The sequence below is a fragment of the Triturus cristatus genome, chromosome 7, assembly GCF_964204655.1.
Source record: "Triturus cristatus chromosome 7, aTriCri1.1, whole genome shotgun sequence".
NCBI classification, from domain to species: Eukaryota; Metazoa; Chordata; class Amphibia; order Caudata; family Salamandridae; genus Triturus; species Triturus cristatus.
The window spans coordinates 545,288,947-545,309,616 of NC_140590.1; the positions used below are offsets into that span (position 1 = coordinate 545,288,947).

Consider the following 20,670-nt stretch of genomic DNA (forward strand, 5'->3'; position numbering starts at 1 on the left):
CTGGCCCGGCTGACTTGTCGGTTGCGGTGCGCTCGCCTTTGGAAGGCCTCCTCCGCATCGAACGGTGGGGGCGCCCACCCAGGGACTGCGGGTAGCCCATCGCGGCGAGGCCCGTTGAGCATGAGGGACCACGGGGCTTGTTTTGTGGAGCAATGGGGCGTGCTCCGATACTCTCCCAGGAATCGCTGGATTTCCCTCTCGGGGTCTAGTTGCTCCACTCCGGCTATTCGAATTACTTTATTCAGGGTCCTCATGAAGCGCTCTACTTCTCCGTTGGCCTGCGGCCACTGAGGAGTGATTCGCCGATGTTGTATTCCCTGATGCTGAAGGAACTCCCGGAACTCATGACCATGGAAGGGTGGCCCGTTGTCACTCTTCACCTCTGAGGGGCGCCCAAACATGGCAAACATTTTCTCCAGCGCTGGTCCCACGAACGTGAAGGCTGTGGATGGTAAGACTTCCACAATGGGATACTTCGAGAAATTGTCCATGACTACCAGCGACACTTTTCCGTTTGGGAGGCTCCCAAAGTCTATACTAATCTTGTCCCACGGGTATCTTCCTGGTTCTTCGGTTTCGATGGGGGCCGGAGGCTCCGGGCCGCTCGTCACCTGGCACGCGGCGCAGCCTCTTACCACCTCATCCACCATGCCGTCTAGGCCGGGGAACCATATCTTCGCCCTCATCCTGGTCTTCATCTTCTCCGTCCCTTGATGGCCTTCGTGGGCGATGGCTGTGGCTTGACGGCGTAGTGCGGCGGGCATGACGATTCTACACCCTCGCAGGATGACACCATCGCGAGTCATACTTAGTTCATTCCGCACTCGCCACATCTGCTGCAAGTCCTTCTTGTCCTCGTCCGCCCACGAGTTGGCGGTGTGCAGGAAGTCAGCCCAGGACCCCTTCTGCAGAGCCCCCCGTGTCCTTGCCAGCACGGCGTCGTGCTCCCCGGCACGTATGATCTCTTGGATTGTTAGGATCCGAGGGCAAGTTAGAGCAGCTAAGAGGTCGATGTGCGCTTCAGTTTCCTCCTCCTCTTCTTTCCCGACCGGGGACGTCACCCCGTTTTCCGGGTGTCGTGACAGAAAGTCTGCCGGGTTCTTCGCACCTGGCCGGTATGTCACCTCCATCTGATATTGCTGTAGACCGATGGCCCACCTCTCGATCCTCGGGGGGGGGGTGGGGTGCTGTACCCTTGAACAGGGGCACCAACGGTTGGTGGTCTGTCACCACAGTGAACGGATGCCCGCAGACATACAGGTGGAAATGCCGGCAACCCCAGCGGATGGCGAGCGCTTCTCGTTCGATCTGAGAATACCTCTGTTCAGTTGGGGTGAGCGCCTTGCTTGCATACGCCAGGGTGGCCCATGTGCCTGGTTCTTGCTCTTGCGTGAGGACTGCGCCCAGTCCTACCGGGCTGGCGTCGACGAGCAGCTCTGTCTTCCTGGTCGGATCAAAGTAGACCAGAGTGGCCTGGTCCAGCAGCGTGGTTTTGATCGCACGGAATGCATCTTCTTCCTCTTGCCCCCAGTGCCACAGGGTGTCTGTCTTCGTGAGGCGTCGGAGGGGTTCCGCTGTGGTGGCTAGGTTGGGGATGAACCGCCCACAGTACGTGGCCATCCCCAGAAAACTGCGGACCTCTGATGCAGATGTTGGTGCAGGGGCGTTCTTGATGGCCTGGGATTTTCTTGGATCCACTTGAATGCCCTGGTTGGTGAACGTGTACCCGAAGAATTCGATGCTTTGTTGAAAGAACTGGCACTTCTCCTTGTGCAATGTGACCCCAAACTCTCTCAGCCTCATCAGAGTGGATCGGACTCGTCGGTAATGTTCATCCACTGTTGTGGCGTGTATCAATATGTCATCACTGACATTCAGCACTCCTGGTAGCCCTTGCAAGATGTCTCTGATGGTGTTCTGAAATATTTCTGCTGCCGAGGAGATGCCAAAGTTAAGGCGTCGGTACCTGCGTAGCCCCAGATGCGTGCTGAAGGTAGTGATGTACCTGCTCTCCTCGGCTAGCGTTAGCTGGTGGTACCCCGCGTTGAGGTCCAGTTTGGAGAACCACCGGGCACCGTTAAGGTCTGCGATTATATCATCCATCGTGGGCGTGATGTGCCTCTCCCTTTTGATGGCCTTGTTGGGCAGCCTCATGTCGATGCATACTCGAATCTTGCCAGGTTGCCGGGGTTTTTCCGCTATCACCATAGGTGACACCCAGGGGGTGGGTCCAGTTACTGTCTCTATGACACCTTGTTCTTCCAACCTCCTCAACTCCTCTTCTACCAGCGGGCGTAGGTGGAAGGGAATCCTCCTGTGCTTTAGCGCCGTGGGCGTGACTGAGCGGTCAATATGGAGCTTGACTGGTGGTCGTCGGATGTTCCCCAGACCGGTGAACAGCTCCGGAAACTGGTCTAGCAGAGTAGTCGTCTGGGATTCTTGCACCTTCCGGAGGAACGCGATCAACCCTAGGTCTTCAGCCGCGTGCCCGCTGAGGAGGGTGTCTGCCTCCTGATTGATCACGTGTATGTCAATGGTGATCTCTGCATCATCTGACTTCACTGGTACCGTCATCTTTCCCGCCAACGGCAGTGGCGTGTCACTTCCATAGGCATAGATCTGGGCTTTAGACCGGCGGAGTTCAGGCCTGGGTCGGAGGCGGTTGTATTGTTGCACTCCCATCACTGTGACTGACGCCCCTGTGTCGATCACTGCGTTGATCCTGGACCCAGCGACTAGGATGTCGCACCTTGGTTGCGGCCTTCTCGAGCTCTTGAGGGCTCTGGTGAATGAGATCAGGTACGTCTCCCCTTCGTCATCATCGGACTCCATCGCCTCTTCCTGCAGGGCTTGAGCTTGCTTTCGCCCTGTGGCCAGCGACAACTGGGATAGTTGTCTCACCATGGCTTTCTCCGGCCTCTTTCCTCTCCGATTCCGTTGTGAGGCCCGTTTGCGACAAACAGACGCAAAGTGGTTCATTACGCCGCAGTTGTCACACGCCTTTCCTTTCGCGGGGCATGTTCTGCCTTCGTGTTCATCATACCCGCAGTACCCACACGGGGCTGCAGGCTTCTTCGCCGCCGGCCGGCGGGAGGCTTCGCGCGTCTGAATTGCGTCGGCCCGCTCTGTTTTGACCGTTACTCCTGATCCGGCGCCTCGCGTAAGCGCCACCTCCATCTCTTCTGCGCGGGCATCGGATAGATCATGGGACCGTGCCAGCACCAAAATGTCCGCCATCGGGATGTTCGGTTGGCGGAGGATGAGTGTCCGCAGCTTCTTGCTGCGTATGCCGCATATTATCTGGGCTCTGATCTCTTCTTTGGCTCTGTCACCCACGAGATGCGTGTCAGCCAGCACCCTCAGTCGAGCGTGGAATGCATCCACCGACTCCCCTTCCTTTTGCCTCGCTTGGCGCAGTTTGAAATGCTCAAAGTCCGGGTTCAACTGGGGGTCGAAGTGCGCATTGAGGGCTCTCACGGCAGCGTCATAGTCATCCGCGTTTCCTGTGTTGGGGAGGTGCTTAAATAAGAGATAGACCTCTTCTCCTGCATAGTGGAGCAGTAGGGACCTTTTCACGGTGCCATCCGTCTCCCGGGTGCCCGCAAAATAGTTGTCCAGCCGGCCAATCCACGTCTGCCAGCGTGGGGCGGCAGTGGCGGGGTCGGCCGCTTCACTGAACGGCGGCAGGACGCCAGAAGCGGGGTGCAGAGGCATTGCCTGAGCGGGGCGCTCATCGTCTCCCATGGCTCCCTGGGGCACAGCACAGCAGGAGGGAGGGCAGCAGGCGGAAAAGGCCGCAGAGATAGGAAATGCTCACACCAGGTGGACGTCAAGGGCGCAGCTGGGGCACAGCAGGCAGACTGGGGCCGAGGGCTTCAGCACCCAGCCAGGGCACAGCAGGGGCACAGAGCTTGACAGTCCAGAGGCAAATCCGACAGTGCAGAGGCAGGAATGTTCATCTGCCAAGACAGGCTGTGTTTGGTGCACACGTGCACTCACCGTAGGGCAGAGGGGCCTTGTTGCACTGCTCGCGTGAAGCCGAGCACATTCCAGCAGGCTCGACAGGAACACGTGCGCGCGCGCGGGACTGCCGCGGAGCGCGTCTTTCAGCTGGGGCACACGTGGTAGTTCTTCGCCTTCGTCGCCAGTGTTGTGGGGCCGCCTACGGTTAGGGAAACCCTCGCTGCGTGCCCCGGCGCCGCAGTAAAACACCACACTCCGTTTGCTGGTATCGGCGCGTAACTGCCTCTGCAGGCCGCGCCCCTTTATTTTTATAAGCCGGCGTACGCCACGCTCGTGGCGTACGTATTGCGTGTTAACATTATGCGCTCTAGCGTCTAACGCTAGAGCGCTAATTGTAACAATCTTGATGTGAAGACACTTTGCCTACTGCAGACCATACGCTGTATGGCGAGGAGAGAAACAGGGGGGTAATTAAAATGCCATGTGGTAACACTTCCTTTCCCTTTCTTTAGCTCTCTCTCCCTTCATTCTTTCTCTCTCCTCTGTTCCTGTCTAGTGTCTTCCCCTTGCTTTTTCTGCACCATCGCTAAATTCTCTGTCTCAATTTCACTGTGTTTTTCTCTTAAATTATTCTCTTCTCCCCTTCAGCCAATAGTCGCTCAGCCCTGTCTGGTCAGTTTCCTATCCAGATTAATGATGACGTTGTGCTCGAGTTTCTTTACAGAAAGCAGCAGAGGTACAGCACGGAGAGTAGATGCAAGCTTGCCTCTTACACATGCACATAATGGGCATGTGCATTTAAAACGTTCTTCACTTATGCACATGGGGTATGCAGAATAGGATGCAACTTTGAAAAACACCCTCATTCATAGCAGCTAAAGCATTCGGATCACCCTCACAACACGGGCAGAACTGTAGACAGTTGTACACGCCTCTTCCACATAGTTACAGGACGTAGAAGTGGAGGCCTCGTCACAAGTACAGGATTGCTAAAAACTGGGCAATCCTGCTTTACACAAAAGGTGCCAATCACGCGGTGGGCGTGGCCATCTCAAACACGCACCTCACTGGGAGTGCTGCTGGAGAAAACGTCAGGACTGGCCCGCGGCGTCACGTACAAGATGGGGCCCACAGTGGTAGCTCGTGTTTTCATGCACAGAAGTGTGGCAGGCACCCACCTTGATATTTGATAAACTAACTAGAACACCAGGGACAGTCATCTTGACATAAAGTGCATTGATTTGACACGTGTCTTTAATATTCATGTTTGGAGCCTGGCAGCAAGCCAGCCTGAGAGCTTTACCATACAAGGTTCTCATCAATCTGCTGTGCATGACTAAAAAATTGTAGTTCAGACGTCATTTATTTTGTTGTATATTATTCATTGAAATGCACCAGCACCAATACAAGTTGTTTGAGTGGTGCCTTCACTGCCAGGTTACTTAATTGAAAAACTTACAATTTACAGGAGGCGTTGTGGTCTGAGCATAGTTAAGTTTACTGACAAACCTTACCAGTTCCATCTCCCTGGTCAGAGGCATGCAGCCTACAGATATGTACAGAAACCCTCTGCTGCTCTCTGGAACTGCTTGCTCTTTTTCTGTAGTCCCCGAGCCATATTCCCTGCACTGGCACTTGCACAATTCAGCAGAGCAAGGGAAACACACTCTGCTTCTAATGCGCATGCCTGAACCTCACTCTTCGCGCAAGGGGTCCTGTTTGCGCGTCACTCTTCCTCCTGAGAGATCATGTCCAGGCCCCTTCAGCAGGCTCCGCTGTTGGCAGCAGCATGCTTTATTTGAAAACGTGAAGAATAAACCTGTTCTTCCTTAACTGGAACATGCATTACAAAGCAGAATTTGTTTCAAAACAGAAAGCTTGTGTGCTGGGGGATCCTGGGAGTTACAGAAAAAACACGAAGGTCATTAGGACCCTGTATACCTTCTGCTCATGGCTCTGCTTGTGCAACTTTTCAGGGCAGGAGTCGCAAGAACAGTGCTAGGGTTCACAAGGTACAAGTCAAGGCTCACAGATGCGACCCCTGGTAACCTCTAAAGGACATCCATTGTTGCAAAAAGTAAAGGAGGGTCATTAGGACCTGTTTACCTTTCGTTTGTGGCTCTGCTTGTGCAGCCTCTCAGGCATGGGGTCGGAAGACAGTGCCTGGGGTCGCAGTGGAGACCCCTGGTGACCCCTACATGACGTCCATGAATAGCAGGCATGTAAACATATCATGTAAAACATAAAGGTGCAGTACAAAGCTACAGTACCCATGGTTCTAGGAGAAAAACTACATGTCCTGTATACAGAGAGTCTGTTCACAAATCAGAGTGCTGCAAACTGTATAAATAGAAGTAGAATCATGTAAACCACTGCTCCAGCAGAAAGGGCAAATTTACATATTCTCCCTATGTCACAGACTCGTCACCATACTAACTCATCCATACACTCATTCATTGGTGGGGCCCATAAAACCAACACGCACTCGTTTTACACAAATCTGTACACAGGAGAAAAAGCGCTGGAAATGTGGGTACCTTATTACCTATCAGGATTTAAATTTCTTTACATTATACACATTATAAACATCTGCACTTATCGAATCCTGACCTTAACATCAAGGCACTCCACCACTTGGTCGACGGACCAATTAGTTGGACTGGTTGATGGTGATTAGAACCAGCTAAAACGCAATTAAAGCCTAGGAAACTTTTGATTAATTTTCAGTACTCAATTAAAGAATCACAAACTCATTTCGTATTAATCCAAATTTGTTTATCTAATATTAATTCGTTCTGCATTAGCATGTAGGCGCTACAGATTATAACATAATTTAGTTTATTTCAAGAAGAAAATCAAATCTTTAGAACAAAAGCATAGATTTCAAATTGCATTTTATTTACCAAATATCAAACGTTGGTGACCCTCCGATCACACAGATGTAATATTCAAAGTCCCTGCTACAATCTCAGGGATAAACAGTCCAGTCCACAGCAATAATCAACCATCAGATGAAATAACTTTCCCGAAAATCAAAGAAACCCAAAGTAAACCATGGAAATCTTCATCAGCTCAACATAGTCCCAACGATATAGAAGATCAGCCCAGTGAACCACCCCCTTGGGCGGATGAGGGTCTCTATACCCTTTTTCCCGTTTACTTCAGATCAATATGCAACAATTTTAGGGGTAGAAACTGTTCGGATTGGTCAGTCCAATTCAATTTGTAATTTCTTTAAAATTTCACATGACCCACGGGTTTTCCATGAGACTTGGCATAGCAAAGCGAAAAAAATTGTGTCCTGTATCCTTCGGTTCACAGGCAAAAGTTCCGAAGTAATAACAAGCCATTGTCCCCTTGGTAGTTCACACCGTTCATCACTTGGCAACCCTCCATGCTCCTATCCTTGATAAGGGACATGCTGCTACCGGAGCTGAGGTCACTTGGAGATCTCCAGAGCCATCTGATTCTGCGCAGTAGTCATCGCGCTCTCATGACAGCAGCACCACAGGAGCTCCATTTTAAGTACTGCGGCCTAGCAGGCCCGAATGCCAATTTAAGCAAAAACAGACATAACAGTAATTAGAATATAGAAATGAAGATTCTAATGTTTAATCCCACACTAATCCCAATGTATATTAGTATTTTCCTAGCTTATAGCAACATTTAAAGCAATAATACTCAACCTTCAGCATTGCTGAAAGCACAAACCATCACAAAAGCAACATGAATCATTCAATTCTCTACTTCACCACAATCTAAAGTTAGTTTGAGCACCACAGTTAATTAATTTAGTTGTTCTGCCATGCAATTAGCATTTTAGTCCCATGTGTATCTTGTGTTTATCAAGGTGTAAGGGTTGGTTAGTCGTCTCCCTTCAAACTAATTAGTACGAGTTTATGCTTAGAATGATTACATAATTAATTTCATGCAAATAGAGGAGGTATACAAAACTTTGTTTTACCTGCTCCATCACCACCTCTTCTTGCTGTGACATAACATTCCATTGTAAGAACATCATGGAGGAATCCTTCTTGCTTCTGTTCTTGACCTAAAAAGAACCAACTCAGAACCTAAGAAACGTCCCAGAGAACAGAATTCTTGGGTAGTGAAGGAGCAGAATATCCAATGTCTCTCAACAATTCCAAAATCAGTGGATGATCGCCATTCAGTCTATTAGCAACTGGGATGTGACCACTGGAAATAGCCGACCTGTAAGCATTTATAGTACTGCAGAACAATCTATCTGATACCATGAAAACAAGAAAATTGGTGACACAAGTTATATCAGCAGCCACAGGAGCCAAATCCTGTTCCATGCATTAGTGTGACCTCCTGTTCAGTTGAAGTGGGCCAAGCTATGGCGATGAGTTGCATAGCCTGTTCCAAAAGTCCTGTCATTTGTCAATGTTTCCAGAAAGTCTCCATGCTACCAATCTCAGTTGATGAATCATTACCTGTGGATGTTGTGACCTAGAAAGTCCAGGAGAAGATTCAGAAGAAGAAGATTCAGAAGAAAAAGAAGATTCGGAAGATTCAGAAGTAGAAGAAGAAGATTCAGAAGAAGATTCAAAAGAAGAAGAAGAAGACAGATTTACAGTAGAAGCAGAAACTAGCTCTGTGTTATTCAGAGATGAGAGATCAATACAATCTCCACGGTTTCTTTTCTGACTTGCAGAGCCACCCATCAAAATCATGGAGAACGGAGGGAAGGCATAATTTTGACCCTTCCAGTTGTGCAAGAATGCATCTGTCGCCACTACCAATGTACAGCCTCCAGCTGTAGAACAAAGGTAACTGGAATGTCAGAGGAGATGCAAGGAGATCCAAGAGGCATGGACCCCATTGCACTGGCAATGGAGCCAATGGCACAATGGTTGCGCACCTCCGTAAGAACCTGGGACAATCCTCTTAGTGTAGAAATACACTTAATGTCGATGATGTTCTTGTCTATGTCTGGGATATACATGAGGGGTGCAACTTATTGGCCAAGAAATTTAAGAGCGCCCTTGGCCTGGGGGTAAATTGGTCGAAACCATGCCTATTCTTGTTACGGCTGGACTGTCCTCCATATCCTATCAGGGTGGACGAGCACCAGATTAAATGGGAGGCTCATACGCTCCAATATTTGGGCATTTATATATATCAGTCTGTTCCTGATCTTCTCAAAGTTAATTTAATGAGAGCAATCATCACTCTCTGGCCCAAATTGCATTATGGAAGTGCCTCCCCTCACCGTCCAAACCGGATCGCATTTTCCAAAATGGTGATGCTCTCAAGACTACTCTATTACTTCATAAACCTGCCCGTTATGTTTCCACGCAGTGTGTTCTGTGTACTGTATGTGATCCTGGGTGATTTGACCTGGAATATCAGCAGGCAGAGGGTTGTTCTTCCAAAGTACAATTGCCCACTGAACAAGCACGTACTGGGTACACCGAAGTTTGAGTACTATTATTTGGCGGCCCAGCTACAGTGGTCGGCTGTGTTTGGGGGAGAAACGCTACATAAAATACGAAAACATTTTCTCCCTAAAACATCTCTACTGAGCTACCTCCACAGGGCCTAACTGACACCGTCTTGGATCCACAAAATATACCTTACGGCATCACCCACCTGCCCTGCTCCCCAGGCTAACATAATACACATGTTCTTGGATTGCCCACTGGCACAAACGTTTTGGGATGACATTAATGCAGTGCTACCGCGTGTCACAGGTCTACATGACCTAATTATTGTGGACCGTTGTGTCTTGGGCTTTTATAGATGAAGAAGGGCGGGGGGGCAGTCACCCGTTTCATTGATCTGGTGCTGTTGCTGGCTAGGCGTGTAATAGAGATGAGATGAAAGGCAGCGTCGCTCCCAGGGATCCCACATTGGCAGACAGCATTGAATAGGTGGGAGGGGCGGTGTTGGTGGTGCTGTAGCAAGAAGAGGTCCGTGAACTATGTAAACGTCCCTTAGCAGCAGCATGGGACGAGCTCCTGCATACACTCAGGACTGAGACCGACGACAATCCCATTCCGTAATGGGTGAATGAAGCCTCTCTATGGCTGCACTAAATGAGCATGGGTACAAAATACAGAAAATTTGAAAGTGTGCACACAATGGATGCAACATGTACGCCCTGACCCCCCCATCCACTCAACCAAATTCTGGGACACTTTCTAGCAGTGATGAAGGCCCATATTTTGAAATGCTGGTGCTTTTATTTCCTGTTGTTGTTTTAAAGCTGACAGTATCATCTTAACATCAACCTGTTATATTAACTAGAGAGAATATTGTATACCACGGATTGTATTTCCTTTACTTACTCCTGAATCATAATTGCATATATTATGCTCTGTACAGCTATAAAACTCAACAAAGACAGTTTAAAATCAAGCTGGCAGCATTATAGGGTTTTTTCAGTGATTTTCAGCAATGGTGAAAATCAGATCTGCTGCCAGAAGACATGGCTAAAAGACATTCACATTGACAAGGCCAATAGCTTGGGCATGTCTGAGATCTATTGGCTTTGCCAATGCTTGTTCCGTGTTGATGGAGACCTGCTGAACAAATGTGGAAGTGATATTGAGTAATAGCTGAGGAGCTTTGAAGTGAAGCAAATATGTGGTGTAGTGGCCAGAGTTGCAGAAAGGGGGACCAGTTTCGAATCTCGGGGTCAGCTGAACAATTTGTTATTCTGGGCAAATTACTGACGCTTCCCCCTGCCTATGACAATGAATGTCATTGTGTAATGTAATTGGTGAGCACTGAAAGCACTCCAATAGCATTGACTGGTGTTAGCATTATGGGAAGATGAAGGCCGGAACAAGTGCTCCAATACAATCGGGTAGTGCAAAAAAAAAAAGTCTGCAGTGACAAGGGAGGTTGTTGGGGGACGGGTCAAGCAGGGACGCAGGAGAGTATGGGGAGATGAGCAAGCAACAAAAGGAAAAAAAACTAAATTAAAGCAGGATCAGCAACAAAAATGAATGTGTGATTGTGTCATGTAACTGCTGAGCACTTAAAGCGCTCCAATACCATTGGCTTGTGTTCCCGTTATGGCAAGATGGACGATGGAGCAAGCCCTTCAATACCATCGGATCGTGCACAAAATAATAAACAAGTGCTGTTTGTGTTTTAAAAACTTTTTAAGAAAAGCATTTGTTTATTTACACATGCATGCATGTGTGTATGTGTACAAGGCAGACGGCCTGAAAACAGAAGTACTCCTATGGAGTGATTGAAAACAAAGAAAAAATAGCTCCGCAAACCAGGAGCAGTGTAAGGAGACATGTACTTGGCCCATCTGTTATGGGAGGGCCAAACACAAGAAGAGGCCAAAATAAGTGGCGTCAAAGAAAATAAGAGCAATGCTGAAGTTTACCAATGGCAGGAGGTGTGCGGACTGTAAGCCCACAGATAATACGCAACACATCTCATACGCTGTCTAGCCGAGACCTAAAAATCACCGTTAGGATCAGAGTGCAGGGAGAAACACCAAAAGAAAAACCATCACAAAGCATCTGCAGTGCAGAGCAGAGATTACATCTGCAGCTTATACAGCCCAATATACTGTTATTAGTACTCCTGTAGGCAGTATGGGGGCCACAGCTGGGTACCAGATGCATCACTTCATCCATCTCTGCTCGTGCTGGCCAGATGGGCACCACAAAGCTTCTAACAAACTGTGCTTCTCGCCTCAGCTGTCATCTTGAGCTTCTTCGCAGCCTCCTCCTCTGGACTCTAAACAAGAGCAAGACCCTTGGGCTGCTGAGACCAGTTAAGCGCCACTAAACCTACATAGCCGTGCTGCAGGCTAAAATTGAAACCAGAACCTAGGTGGCCAGAGCAAGCTGACACAGGACTGCTGCAAGGTCTAGGGAGGGAAACACTTTCAACTTTAACAAAGAATATTTTAGCTCATTTTTACAGGAAATTGGACAGGCATCTCTGCATATTTGTCCACAGAGTTCTCATAAATGAATTCACACCCTGACCTAATTGCGGAACAGGAAGAATCTACAGGCTCAATAACAACTGCTTTTTACACATTCTCTAGCTGCTGTCTTAGATGATCTTTCTCAATTAGTGAGACATTCATTACCCATAGAGATTTGGGTACTGACCCCTCATTTTAACTCCTTCTTAGACCTCAGGTCTTTTAAGCATACCAACATTTGTGTGGACACTTACGGAAAGTTTCTGGCTGATGGAGTAGTCGCCTTCTCGCTCCAGTTTATCATTGGCGCTCCTTTAATGCTTGCTCGGGGGCAATCTCGTACCTTCTCATAACCTCATCCTAAATGGATCTCACTTTTCTTCTGACATAAACAGTATCATTCACCTTGTCATCTGTCTGCCTTTCTGTGTATTATGACATGAACACATACTGCTGTTTTCTTCTGTGGTGTGTCTTTGCACCCTCAAGGGTGTATATCAGCCTCTTGTAAGTCTCAGGTCCCGAGTACCACAGTTTCTGCCACTGCATCACATATGAGAGCATAAGGTGACCCTGAATCCTATAAAAGCAATATTGCCTGTTCATCTAATGTAATAATACAACGTTTCCTTCCTCCACATCAAAATTCTGTACCAAATCCTGTATCCTTTTCTTCAACCAGTCATACGACGAGCTTCCCTTAGAACATGTCCCAGCAAAGTGATATTTGCTCTTTTTCTATTGAAAGAAAATGTAAATTTTTGGTTTTCAAACAGCTTATCTCAATTACCGTGGTGATGATAATCCTTGCTTTTCTGTTTTTATTTTCATGTTTGCCCTTCAGTAAGTACTCTTTACGCTTTCGCCACTTTGTGTTTTTTTCTGGATGGAAATTTAATCAATTTCATCCTTTATTCATCTGTATAATCTATCACAATAGCTTTCTTTGACAGCAGAGCTCTAGAAGACTACAGGCATTCCAAAGATGTATTACTACAAGCATACAGAATCACTTGATTTTATATGTGTTCATCACTGAGAGCTTTAAAACTCCATGCCCTTGAGAGATCCTCAGATCTGTCACACGGTGACCCACCTCCTCATCTTATCTTTGGCTGTGCAAACAAAATGTACATTATTCAAGGACAACATTTGCTCTCTTTCCAAGATGCATCTCTAACGCTGACATTGCCTTCTTTACACACATCATGTCCATCACTGTCTCACTGCTAATTGCTCAAGCTGGTAGCCCTGGTAGGTGATAACAAATCCCTTGTCCTTCTAGGTTGCAAAGAAGTAAATCGTTTCTTCTTCTTAGTTCAAACCTCCCGGTACTAATGGTTTTGATATAATTAATAAGCTTTGTTTTCGGTAGGTATATGTAAGTACCTCTTTCGGCGCATGGTTGCACTTGTGTGTGCTAGTAGCCATTAACAAATGTAAACTCAAACTTTGTATTAATACATATTAACACATGCTCCTAAATGCATTTGGGTACACAAAATATTACACCAGTGTGAGCTGTTAGGGCCAGGTGGTGGGCATTGCACACAGAGATACCTCTCTGAGTATTTGAACAGCTACAAATGTGTAAGTTTGTGGTCATTCATAAAATCCTGGTATTCCCATTCCCAGCCTTAAAACAATCAGATATTTACTCCTGCAAAAGGTTGGATAGGGGGAGAGAATTTCTCCTGTTAAAGATAGAAGTAAATAGCTGTCAACGACCCTAAAAGTGTGGGGGATGCAAGTAAGGGGTTCCTACACCACGCTGTTCAGCGAGGAAAACGACATTGTGTAAAGCGAAAATAAATGTAAAACAAGTATTTACATGCATAAATGTACATGTTACATTTACTTATCTAAAAATGCTTTCCCTTGTAAGAAATTTGGAATTCACTAAGAATTACTGAACTGCTGCAGGAAAAGGTCAACTGTTGCAGTTTCCCAAAACTACTCCTGAAATTCTCTGTGAACTCAGAGAAAAAAAATAAAAATTTACTCTAAATGTAGGCATGATCTTATTAGTGTAAACTTGCCACATTTTTGTGGATTGGGCCGACTGAGGTTCCTGCAACAGAAAGGGGTGCCGGGTGGTCATGAAAGAGCAAAACCTGAGCAGCAGGAGCTGAATCCATGCACTGAGGAAAAATATCAGTGTTAACAAAGGCGCGGACTGGCTACGCCCCTGTGAAGCATGCACCGGAACTCACGGACTCCTGCCTCCTCCTTGCTTCATTGTTGGGTATTTACACGAAAAACCTTAATGTGCCGCACCCATACCGTCTCTGCTGCCTGCCTGCAATAAAAATAGTATTTTCTCATCATCATTCAGTAGTGTGTAAAAAGCGAGCTCAGTTTTGGCCCCATTCTTCCAATAGGCTTGGTAGCCAAACCCAGCCGCCAAGACCTGAGTGGAAACAAAATCAGCCATGCAAACATTTTCAAAGCAGACCCACACTGCAGGAGGCCATGGCTAGAATGGGGACACGGATGGGACATGGCAATCTATCCAATTCTGAAAGGCGCTCCCAATCTGCTGCCCAGTGGAAAGTGCCAGAGTGACAGAATGGGCAGGCTTTAAATATCTGGCCCCATAACTTTACAGCTTATAACAATCACACGATTGATGTCACTGGAACTGTGAGTGTAGGATATTGGGTTATTAGTTGTGTGATTCCTTCGTAAGTAGTAGGTCCAATATCGCCTCCCTCCTGGGAACTAAGTACCTCATTGTAGCACCTGACTCTCTCAGGGTAGCAAAGGAGAGCAGTCCAAGACCTACTCAAGGGAGGAGGTGTGGCCTAGTAATCTCCATTCACTGGCACACAACGACACTCAATAAATTATTGTCCAGTCAGTGCTTTTTCTTTCAAAAAGGAAAAGTGCATTTATTACACACACTACTAAATACTATATGTTAATTTACAAATATAAATAGGAACAAAAAGAGAGCGAGGAAAAAGAAAAACTTGTCCTCTTCCCCAATGACTTTGACAAAACATAATGGACAAGTTTTTGATGATTCAGAGCAAACTTTTTTTTGCTATCACTTTGAAGTAAACGTGAAAGGAGAGAGCACAACTGCTGTGAAAGAAACCCCTCACCCACCTACCTAGTAGGTGGCATGCTTCATCATCGGGGCCCAACTGGATTGCCTAATACAATCCAGCTGTGCTACAACGCCTGGATTACAGCGGAGCAGGATATTGAGCAGAGAGTGGCGTGCTATGTGAGATGTGATTATGGGTTAAAAAAGTCTCTGGGAAATGCCCTTTGGAAAAAACTTTTATTAAAAGGGTCCCAGGACCAATGTTAAAAAGTTATGCGGGATATATAGTTAGGAATATTATTTTCCTGAAATCCCTTGTAAATAAGGTCAACTAGTTTCAGCCTTCTGGATGGTTCTAGAGGCTTTCGTCAGGACCAGAAAAAGGTGAATGGCCATATGAACAAGGTATAGGCCACGTGTAAATATCAGCACACACCCTAAAGTGTGCTGTGAGTGTAGTGGTAATGTACTCACAGTATCTCCGTTTGAGATTACCTGAAAATAAAAAGTTAATTAATAAGGATATGAAAAACTGCTGTGAATCATGCATGTATACTAAATGCATGCTCCTTTCAACTTGTGGCTGGTGATCTGATGCCAATAACTTGGTGGGCATGCACGAACACTAGAACAGGCTTGCGTGGCTACAATGTGCCCCAATAGAGTAGACATACACAGGGAATCCGTGAGTGAATCAATATCGTAATACTGGGGCACACGGTGCTCATAATCTTTATCATTTGTGTGCGTGCCTATGGCGCAATCGCAAAAGTATTGCACACACTAGGTGTTACGAGGCAAATCATGGAAAATCTGGGGGCCCAATATGCTTTTTAGGCCAAGTGCGCGTGCATCGTAGTAAATGTTTGTTAACATGGTGGCGCATACTAACATGGTGCCAAGTATATGTGGAGTTCAACATACAAACAATAAATGACAGACATACAACAACTTTAGTGACAAACAACATGGAAAGCGGTCTCACTTGAGTAAAGAGGTAGTTATGCCTCTGGAAAATGATCGACGTGTAACTCCCCTCTTGACCTTAATGAAAAGGAAAGGTAATGGCGGGGGGAATTGGTTGTGAAACGCATGAAGGCTTCGAACAATAAAGTTACTGGGGTGAATCAACGTGCAATTCTGGATATAGACGGTAAAGTAACAAGTCGATCGACATGATCCCATCCGAGTCTTGTACTCACAGTTGTCAGGGAAAGAAAGGTCCGAGGTACCTAGGACGACGATCGGGTCCGCTTGTTCAGCCCCGTAAAGGAAATGGGGAGTGGTTTAAAAAGAAAAGGAAAGCAAACAGGAAGACGGACGGGATGTCACGTGGTGCGGCTCTGAAAGACTAGAGCGCAGTGTCTGCGAGTAGTGCAGACGGAGCCTGTATGCGTGTAATGGAAATGGAAAAAATAGAACACAAAGCAGAAATACACGGAGTCTCGTGTTGATGGCTCCTGGTTTAAATCGAACTAAATTAAAAATATGTTTTTTCGTCCCTCTGTGGTGCAGCTGAAAAAAATAATGAATACATAAGGGACCTGGTGGGGAGGGTCAAAATAAGAGCCCCCTTGTGTGTATAGTAACAGGCATGTGCTTGAATAACTCAATCATGATAGGACTGTGCCTAGATGTAGTGAGAAATATAATTAGTTTCCGGCACATGGAGAGTAATAAAAGGATATGTACTAAATCCTAAATCCTAAGGGTGAGTTATAAGTCCTAAGGGTAGGTGTGATGCACTGTACTGATTGTACAGATCAGAATCTAGATACAGCGAAAAATATGTAAAATAGAAGTCTGCACAGGGTCAGTGATAGGCAGACGCTCTGTATAATGAGGGCATAAGACTAAGGAAATTATATTAAATTGCATGACTACTGCAGGCTATTTTGAGAATGTCCAAATGCAGTAACGCTTGTTCTTAACTACACTTGTTGTAATCATGAACGATGTATACTGTTCCAGGGTACATTATCATTAAGCCCTGAGATGTGGGTTGAGAGTCTGTTTTCCCAGCGTTGTTCTTTCTCGAACAAACGTTCTTGGATGTTGGTTTGGTTAGGCTCAAGTTGTTCAATTATGACCCAGGTCATGTCGTTGGTGGTATGTCCCTTGGCTAAATAGTGTTCTGTGAGTTTTGTCGTGCTGCGTTTGCAGCGGATGTTACTGCGATGCTCGCAGATTCTGATTTTGACCTTTCTGCTAGTCATCCCGACGTATCGTAATTTGCAGGGGCATGTGATCAGATAGATGACATTTGCCGAATTGCAGTTGGTATGTTTCATAATTGTCCAGATTTTGTCTTGTTCAAGATGTAAGGTTTTGGTGGGTTGGGTAAGATGGCAGATACTGCAGTTGCCACATGGGTAATGACCTGTCACTTCTGGTAGTCCCCATGCATTCAGTACTGTACTAGGAGCACTCAGGATCTTTTTAGGTCTGGTAGGCACTAAATTGTCTCTGAGGTTGTATGACCTTTTGTAGGAAAATAGGGGTTTTTCCCATTGTAGCTTACCCGAAGTTATGATTTTCCAATTGTTTTGTATCAGTTTGGCTACTTGATTTGAGATGGAATTGAAGGTAGTTACACATGTAAGTGGTATGGTTGTTGGCATATCCACTTTTGGTTCCAGTAGACCTTCTCGGTTTTGGTTCCTGGCTCTTTTTTGCGCTTTGTGAATGATTTTGTTGGGGTATCCACGGTTTTGTAGTTTTGTAGTCAATTCTTCTGATTGTTTTTTAAAATCTTTTATTTCACTGCAGTTTCGGCGCAATCTAAGGTATTGACCAAACGGTAAGTTGTCCCTCAGAGGCCTAGGGTGGAAACTCTGGAAGTGTAAAAGAGAATTTTTAGCTGTTGGTTTGAAGTGGGTTTTAGTCAAGAGTACTCCATTTCGTGCTTCAATCTCCAAGTCTAGGAAGGTAATGTTGGTACTGCTTGTTGTGTGAGTAAATCGTAGGTTTGGATCAAGTGTGTTAATCCAGTTCAGGAATTCGCTGAGTCTTTGGCTGTCACTTGTCCATATTAGGAATACATCATTGATGTACCTTTTGTAAAAGGTGATGTCCTGAGTGTATGCTGATTGATGGTTGAAGATGTGTAAATCTTCAAAATTGGACACATACAGACCCGCTACACTGGGAGCAAAAGTGCTCCCCATAGATGTACCGTACTGTTGGAGGAAGAGGGTGCCCTCATATTCAAAAAAATTGTCTTTAAGGGCTATTTCCGCACATTCCATTATGAAGGATTTTGGAGTGTTGTAATGCCAGATCGTTTTGTCGAGGGAGGTGCGGATGACCTCTAGGGTATCATCTTGGGGTAGGCTGGTATAGAGGCTTTCTATATCCAGACTTACAAGGATGGATGTAGTAGGGTTGAACTCTAGGTTGTTAATTTGGTTCAGTAAGTCTTTAGTATCTCTTAAGTAGGCTGGTGTTGACTGAACTATAGGTTGCAAATAGAAGTCACAGAAGCGGGACAGGGGTTCAAGCAGTGAACCTATTCCGGAGACAATTGGTCTGCCTGGAGGTGGTGTTTTGTTTTTATGTATTTTTGGAATGGTGTAGAAATATGGAGTAGTTTTGCCACCTGAAGTGAGAAATGATGCTTCTTGTTTACTGATGTAACCATTAGATTCAGCTTCATGAACCATGATGTCAATTTTGGTCTTGACTTTGTCTGTGGGATCTTCATCCAGTATTTTATAGTTCTTTGGATCATCTAGGAGGCGTGTGCATTCTAGATGGTAAGCATTCCGATTTTGAATGACTATACCTCCACCCTTATCAGCTGGTTTAATGATGATATCTTTGTTGTTTTTAAGACTTCGTATGGCATTGAACTGTTGAGCTGTGGTGTTATTGAATACTTTATTCTCATGGGTATTCTCTATGCCTTTGTATATCGCTTGTTCGAAGGCGATGAGTTCCGCTGGTGTTGTGTGGGGTGGAGGAATGAAAGTTGATTTCAATTTGAGGGTGGTGTCGCCCTTTTCTTCTTGTTGTGACTCCTTTGTAGGTGAATTTTCAAAGAAAGCTTTGAGTTTAAGTTTGCGAAAAAATTCTGATAATTCGCAATGTAATTTGAATTTATCAAGTTTCGCTGTAGGTGAAAACCCAAGGCCTCTGTTCAGAACCTGTTCTTCTGCTGTTGTGAGAGTGTGGTCTGATAGGTTAGTTATTAGACTCTGCTTGTGCTCGGCTGAGGTTCCTTTGTCCTGCTGCGTGTGTTGGCACTCGGGTTCTGGTTGTCTTCCCAATGTACTTGGCCTCTCCGTGGGCGTCTTCCGCGTCCCCTCTGGCCTGAGCCTAAAAAAGGAAACCGTTGATTGGGGTTGCCAAATTGGGGTGGGGGTTGTTGAAATTGTGGGTTCCAGCCATAGAACATCGGTTGAGTCATAGGAGGGAAAGGAGCCGGATAATTGGGTACCATTCCTGGGTGCATATTGGGCCATGGTTGTTGCCAATGTGTATTTCTTCCTCTCCCTCTTCCACGTTGTCTGTTTGTGTAGTGGCCTTTTTCTGATCCAGAACTCTCATTACTGCCACCGCTGTGTATTGAGGATCCCTCTTCTGATGATATGGAGTGATTTGATCTCGTAGGGGTTTTATAGTCTGCATCTGAATATGGATATGTTTTGACATATGAAAATTTCTTTAAGTCTTTTTGGAATTGTTGAATCTTGGATTGCGTGAGTTCTTCTTTGTAGTCTGCTATTTCTTTGTTGACCTCCTCTAGTCTTTTCTTATATGAGGTTAGTGTAGTTTTGAAATGCTGTTCAGTTGCCTGGATCTCTATCAGGATGGCATCTGAGAGTCTTTTCGCTGTTTGGATTATAAGAATAATCCAGTCTCTTGTGCAGTGCCATGCAATTTGTGCCCAGTCTCTTCGGAATGCTGCATCATCCAGAAATATGCGTGGCGCATTAGTTACTATTAGACCTTTTGGGGCTGTGTTGGAACGCAAATATTCAGTAAGTATAACCCCGTGTAGTATAGTTCTGATGCGTGTTCTTTTTTTCTCAGATAGATTTTCCCAATCGGCGCTCTGAGAAATAGTTTGTGCCACGTTGAAGTCAGCTAATAGTGGGGTTGCTGCTAAGATGTTGTTAACATCCTCGTCTGTGAACGTGAGTCCTGCATTTTCAGCCATGGTATCTCAAAAGTTGTTGATTGGACTTATCATGTGGAGGTGTTGATGCAAGATTACAACCAGATGTCTGTAGGTAAAAATAGGCTCTCACAGCTGTGCGCTGTAATGACAAATAGGAACCAAAAGAGAGCGAGGAAAAAGAAAAACTTGTCCTCTTCCCCAATGACTTTGACAAAACAAAATGGACAAGTTTTTGACGATTCAGAGCAAACTTTTTTTTGCTATCACTTTGAAGTAAACGTGAAAGGAGAGAGCACAACTGCTGTGAAAGAAACCCCTCACCCACCTACCTAGTAGGTGGCATGCTTCATCATCGGGGCCCAACTGGATTGCCTAATACAATACAGCTGTGCTACAACGCCTGGATTACAGCGGAGCAGGATATTGAGCAGAGAGTGGCGTGCTATGTGAGATGTGATTATGGGTTAAAAAAGTCTCTGGGAAATGCCCTTTGGAAAAAACTTTTATTAAAATGGTCCCAGGACTAATGTTAAAAAGTTATGCGGGATATATAGTTAGGAATATTATTTTCCTGAAATCCCTTGTAAATAAGGTCAACTAGTTTCA

At 46.0% G+C, this 20,670-nt stretch overlaps 1 long non-coding RNA gene across 1 annotated transcript in view; it reads right to left on the reverse strand.

Annotated features, from left to right (window-relative positions):
• Positions 1-6,841: 6,841 nt before the first annotated feature.
• LOC146810069 (uncharacterized) overlaps positions 6,842-20,670 on the reverse strand; it is a 109,054-nt gene continuing 95,225 nt past the window's right edge. The window contains exons 2-3 of the long non-coding RNA XR_014966541.1: positions 7,928-8,014; positions 6,842-7,498 (exon numbers count right to left, since the gene is read on the reverse strand). This is a non-coding gene — a long non-coding RNA (uncharacterized LOC146810069). The remainder of the gene's footprint in view (positions 7,499-7,927; positions 8,015-20,670) is intronic.